Source organism: Sus scrofa, chromosome 6, assembly GCF_054392235.1.
Source record: "Sus scrofa isolate SSC_HxYL_T2T_F1_AM1 chromosome 6, Sscrofa_HxYL_maternal_Yorkshire_Landrace_v2.0, whole genome shotgun sequence".
Taxonomy (NCBI): Eukaryota; Metazoa; Chordata; class Mammalia; order Artiodactyla; family Suidae; genus Sus; species Sus scrofa.
The window spans coordinates 74,117,660-74,123,714 of record NC_139388.1 but is presented as its reverse complement, the minus strand read 5'-3'; the positions used below and the strand labels follow the sequence as shown (position 1 = coordinate 74,123,714).

Below are 6,055 nucleotides of genomic sequence, written 5' to 3'. Positions count from 1 at the left end.
GCAATGATGTGTTGGGCCTGGGGCTCAAAAGGGCCCTGTAAGGAGGAAAGAAGAGACGACAATGTCAGGGCTCTGAACTAACCTCTGGGCCTCTTAAACATCCTGTGTCTATGCAGCAGACGCTCGCCTGGTAACTGGACCAAAGGCCTTTCAGTGGAAAGGAAAGTACACACTCAAGTATGTTCACTCTGACCTCGGATGGTGACTTTCCAGGAAAGTCTGATCTGGTGAAAACTGCTGACGCGGTGTGTTTCGTAGCTCGTGGAACACAGTCAGATTTTGTGCATTGACTGGTTATTCACTCCAGCCTCCTCTTTCTGGCTGAAAAGATTGTTCCTGAAGTCCCGGCCTCCTCGCTCTGGCTGGGAGGTTGTCCTTTCCATCTGAGGGCCCTGGCTGATCGGCCCTGGTGCCAGTTGGGGAGGAGTTGAGGGGGCGGCCTCGCCAGGCAGACCCTTCATCCAGGTCAGAAAATGGGGTCCCACGTGGATTATAGGGACAGGGGCTGCTAGCCGCAGAAGGTGCATCTGGTTTGGCCTGGATGCCCCCCAGCCCCCCCGCCTTGTGTTTCTGAGCCAAGGCTGGGCTGGACCCGTACATGGCAGGGCCCTTGTCTGTATCCTTGCCCCCCTCTGTTATGCCTGCTGGAGACCTCTGCTGGGTTCAGAGTGGGCCTGTGGACGGGAAGCCTCCCACCCCTGCAGGAGCAACGCCGCACTCGGGTTTCCAGCGGGAGAGTGGCCACTGAGGCCAGGCCTGCCTCTGTTCAGTCCTCTGGGTCCTCCTCCTGGGCTGGCCTAGGCTGGGTGTCGGGGGAGGGGCATCTTTAACTGGACCCCTCTCGATCCTGGGCTACTTGACATGGTCATGGCAGAAGGTGCCTTTGGCCCCTCCCCAGGCCTGCTGGACCCAGAGCCCTGCTGTGGAGCCGGGGATCTGCACCTTTACCAGCTCCCAGGTGACCCTGAGGCAAAGGAAAGCTGAGAGCTGGCGCTAACCTGATAAAGGTGCTTGCAGAACTCACCTTCGGGGGGAAAGTTGGACACACGGGGGCACTTTTTGTCACACTAAAAGGTAATAGTTAAGGTCTGGCCTGGCTTGCTTTTTTTTTTTTTTTTGCTTTTTAGGGCCACACTCATGGCATATGGCATTTCCCAGGCTAGAGGTTGAATCAGAGCTACAGCTGCCAGCCTACACCACAGCCACAGCAACACAGGATCCGAGCCGTGTCTGCAACCTACACGACAGCTCCGGGCAATGTCGGATCCTTAACGCATGGAACCAGGCCAGAGATCAAACCTGCATCCTTATGGATACCAGTCAGGTTCTTTTCCACTGAGTCACCACGGGACCTCCTGGCCTGCTTTTTAAACAGGGCACTATGTGGTCACCTGTCTGGGGGTTAGAGCACTAAGGTAAGAGGGCCCCTCCCATCAGCCCCACTGGATATTTTGTAGCCAAAAAAGGATGCGCCTGGGCCCTGCATCCTGTGGCGTGGGAGGAACACCCCGGGGGCGGGGGGAGGGGGCTTTCTCCCATTGCGCAGAGATTGTGCTGGCTCGGGAGCTGCTTTCATCTGCACCCCCCAACCTGGAACCCAGGTTTCTGGGACCTTCCACACTGGCGTAGAGGTCACCCACATGGGAGAGGAACTGTCCCGCAGGTGCTGCATCTAATGAGATTTCGGTCTGCCTCTCTGATGGCCAGTTTGAGGCGTCCCCCTGGCTGGGCTGTAGAACCCGGGAATCCAAACCCTAAGCTAAGTGCTGCTGTGAGGCGTTTTGCAGACAGTGGACTTGTACCAGCAGTTGCCTCTGAGCAGAGATCATCTCTGCAAATGTGGGTGGGCCTCGTCTAATCAGTGGAAGGCCTTAAAAGCACAGCCAGCGGGGGTGGGGGCACCCTCGAGGAAGAGGAGACTCCCCATGTGGACAGCAGCACCAGCATTTCCAGCCCGCACAGATTTCAACCTGGCCTTCTGGGCCCTGCAGTCACGTGAGCACACTCCTTGCCGTAAATCTCTTATCCAGTATCTCCTTTGCCAGAACCCTGTCCAGGATCAAGGAGCCATCGGTGCTGCTTTATTCTGTTGCTTGTGCGGAGTTTAAGCAACTGTCCATTTCTGACTTTTTCTCTTCCAGGGAAGTGCTGGCTGGCTTTTGTCTCCCGGTCATTGGACCGAGGGCCAGCCCTGTTGGGATCTGGGGCTGCTCTCAGCTCTTTGCTGCATCTGGTCTTTCGTCCCACCTCTTTATCCGCAGGTCTTGGGGAGTCGCCGGCAGGGCCAGCTGTGAGTGTTTCTTTGGCAGTGTCTTAGCTGGTTGTTGTGAGTAATAGCAAAGGAAGCAATCAGCAAGCATCCTGCCCTAGAAGTGCTGCACGTTGTTGGGCCCCGGAGGGAAGAACCGGCGAGAGACTCGGGCCACGGGAGATGCCAGCACAAGGTCTCGGAGGCTCTGCTTGGCAGTGTCGGCTGCTGGGGAAGCAGAGCTCTGGGGCCGCTAGACGTTGGCCTGCGCTTGGGTGTCGAAGGCAAAGGACACAGGGTGGGGCCTCGTGTGGGTGGTTCCTGGCTGGGAGCAGTTTGCATGCGGGAATGATAGAGCTGGTGTTCGTGGAGCACTGACTGTGAATGAAGCCCTGTCCTAAGCATCCTAAATTTGTTATCTCAGAAGCAAGAGTCTATTATCCTAAGAAAACCAAAATCCCAAGAGCACAAAGGATGCAGGGAGCTCCCATTGTGGCTCAGCGGGTTAAGAACCAACTTGCCTCTGTGAGGATGCGGGTTCGATCTCTGGCCTCACTCAGTGGGTTACGTATCCTGAGTTGCTGTGATCTTTCACATAAGTCACAGATGCGGGTTGGATGCAGTGTTTCCTGTTCAGTCCCTAGCCTGGGAGCCTCCATATGCTGCAGGTGTGGCCGTTAAAAGGAAAAAATAAAAAACTAAAGATGCAGTTGATAGAAAAGGGGGCCTTGCGATCTGGCTGATACTTTGTGCTCTTTAATCGCGGGCTCGGATCCTTAGCAATGGGCCCCGGGGTGGTACCACTGCCCTGCGGACCTACTTTGCTGAATGATGTGAACGAGAATATCCTTTACTCCCCCTGCCCTGCATGAGGCAAATTTCAAATGCAATCATACGCTTTGGAGAATGTGCCTGTGTGGGCATCAGGAGATGTGTCTGCCTTGGGGGGAGTTTTTCTTTTCATCGAAGCCCAGGAAGTTTTTATTTTATTTTATTTTATTTTATTTATTTATTTATTTATTTATTTATTTATTTATGTCTTTTTGCCTTTTCTTGAGCCGCTTCTGCGGCATATGGAGGTTCTCAGGCTAGGGGTCTAATCAGAGCTGTAGCCACTGGCCTCCGCCAGAGCCATAGCAACTCGGGATCCAAGTCGAGTCTGTGACCCACACCGCAGCTCATGGCAATGCCAGATCCTTAACCCACTGAGCCAGGCCAGGGATCGAACCCGCAACCTCATGGTTTTTAGTCAGATTCGTTTACCACTGTGCCATGACAGGAACTCCGAAGCCCAGGAAGTTGATGGCGATGAGAAGCCAGTGGTATTTTCTGCTCTGATGGCTGATGAGAAAAGTTTCCTCCAAGGGAGCTCAGCTGAGCCGAGAGTTCCATTCTCCAGGTCCTACCAGCTCCACCTACAGATGCCACCCCTGGGTCCAGTGGACTGTGAGACTAGCTGGATTGCCATGGCAACAGGAACTGGACCCAAGCCACCAGGGGATGGAGAGCAAAGACTCAGGGGTGGCTTTTTGAGGCCTTGGACCATGCGACATGCCCGTGGCCTCCAGCGAGGAGCCGGGGATAATCCATCATCGCGCCCCGTGCTTCCCCCGAGTCTGCTAAAGCAGCCTTGGGTCCTTGCCTTTCTGCCCTTGGTGTCTGTGCTTGGTGACAGGGAGCTGTGACAGGGGCGGTTCTCTGCCCCACTGAGTATCTCCATTGGTCTCCAATCTAGTGCTTATAGGAAGTCACCCGAGTCCCAGAGGGGAAGTCACATGCCAGGGACTGACTCCTCTGACCCGACTAAGACAAGCCTCCAGGGTCCCTGAGGCGATGGGGACCTTTGCTGCAGACCCAGGCCAGCACCTGCTGTGACCCCCAGCCTCCGCATGTCCCTCCGCACCCCATTCCCCTTCCAGCCGCTGTCCAGGGCACCTCCCCCACTCGTGCCCACCCCCGGACCCCATCTCTTGACTCCGTCTTGCCTGTCTGCTGCTCCTAACGCTGGGGAGGACAGGAGCCTGTTTCCACTCCGACTGCTTTACGAGAGTCAGAAGCCCTCAGAGCGGTTTTCTGGGGTTTGGACTCGATCTTGGCCTTGGCCTAATTCCATCCGATAGGTCCGTCCACCATTCTAAGCCAGTCCTCTTTCTCTTATTGTCGGAGAACAGAGCAAGCAGCCAACTCGCACTCCTGTGGGCATTGCAGGGAGGGCCGGCTTCCAAGAAGGTCCCTTTGTCACGCACGCTGGGGTGACCCCACCCATGGCTGCCTGACCACAATTCCCTCTGCTCCCCAGGCCGAGCGTGGGCTGAAGTGAGGACACAGAATGCCTGGGATGCCAGCTGCGGTGACAGAGTGCACTCAGGCCCTTCAGGAGCCCAGGATCGCTTCTCACTGAAGTCTTTACATTTTTCCCAGTTTTAGGCCAAAGAATGCCTGCTTTCTCCCAACCACCAGTTGATTCAGGGACTTGAACTTCTCTCTCTTTTTTTGTCTTTTTTTGCTATTTCTTGGGCCGCTCCTGTGGCATATGGAGGTTCCCAGGCTAGGGGTCTAATCGGAGCCGTAGCCACCAGCCTACGCCAGAGCCACAGCAACACAGGATCTGAGCTGCGTCTGCAACCTACACCACAGCTCACGGCAACGCCAGATCGTTAACCCACTGAGCAAGGGCAGGGACCAAACCTGCAACCTCACGGTTCCTAGTCAGATTTGTTAACCCCTGCGCCACGACGGGAACTCCTTTTCTTCTTTTTTTTTTTTGTTTTTGTTTTTGTTTTTGGTTGAACTTCTCAATCAAAGGGACCACGCTCCTGGGTTATGATCTAACCAGCCAATTGAGCGCAGGCAGAATCATTGGCAAGTAATCTCTCTTCCCATCTAGCTTTGCTTTTAGTTATGTCAACACAGAAACAAGAAAGGGGGGCTTTCAGAGTTCCCGTCATGACCCAGCGGTTAGCAAACCCGACTAGCATCCATGAGGACATGGGTTCGATCCCTGGCCTCACTCGGTGGGTTAAGGATCTGGCGTTGCTGTGAGCTGTGGTGTAGGTCGAAGACACAGCTCGGATCCCAAGTTGCTACAACTGTGGTGTAGGTCGGCAGCTACAGCTCTGATTGGACCCCTAGCCTGGGAACCTCCATATGTCTTGAGTGCAGCCCTAAAAAGACAGGGGAAAAAAAAAAGCAAAAGGGCCTTTCTCAGATAGTTTACCTGTAGACCATCCTGGATAATCAATAATGGAGTAGAAACAGCAGGCAGTCTGCTTCCATTCAGGTCTTGGATAAAAGTGATGTCTGTAGCAATTGAATTTACTTCTACGGTCTTTAGAGCAGATAGGATATATTCTGTCATCTTTACTTTTTTTTTTTTTTTTTTTTTTTTGTCTTTTTGCCTTTTCTAGGGCCGCTCCTGTGGCATATGGAGGTTTCCAGGCTAGGGATCTAATCGGCGCTGCAGCCACCAGCCTACACCAGAGCCACAGCAACACAGGATCCGAGCCACGTCTGCAAGCTACACCATAGCTCACAGCAACGCCGGATCCTTAACCCACTGAGCAAGGCCAGGGATCGAACCCGCAACCTCGTGGTTCCTAGTCGGATTCGTTAACCACTGTGCCACGACGGGAACTCCCATCTTTACTTCTGATTGTAGGAGAGAAAATACGCTTGGATATACATCTAGGTCTTTATCTTTCTAGAACTCCTGGAGAGGTGCGTGAGGAAGCAAGGTCCAGATCCCACTCTGGGGAACGGAGGGGCAGATGGTAGTTCTTAGCTCGTGGGTTGGAGAGGGAGCAAGGA

General features: G+C 54.2%; 2 long non-coding RNA genes across 3 annotated transcripts in view; both read left to right on the top strand.

The window, feature by feature from the left end:
* Positions 1–6,055, top strand: part of LOC146402547 (uncharacterized) — a 46,039-nt gene that overhangs the window by 35,471 nt on the left and 4,513 nt on the right. The gene's annotated exons all lie outside the window — the stretch shown is intronic.
* LOC146402548 (uncharacterized) lies at positions 899–4,765 on the top strand. The gene is made up of 3 exons (XR_014807028.1): positions 899–1,074; positions 1,159–1,415; positions 3,528–4,765. It is a non-coding gene; the product is annotated as an uncharacterized LOC146402548 (long non-coding RNA).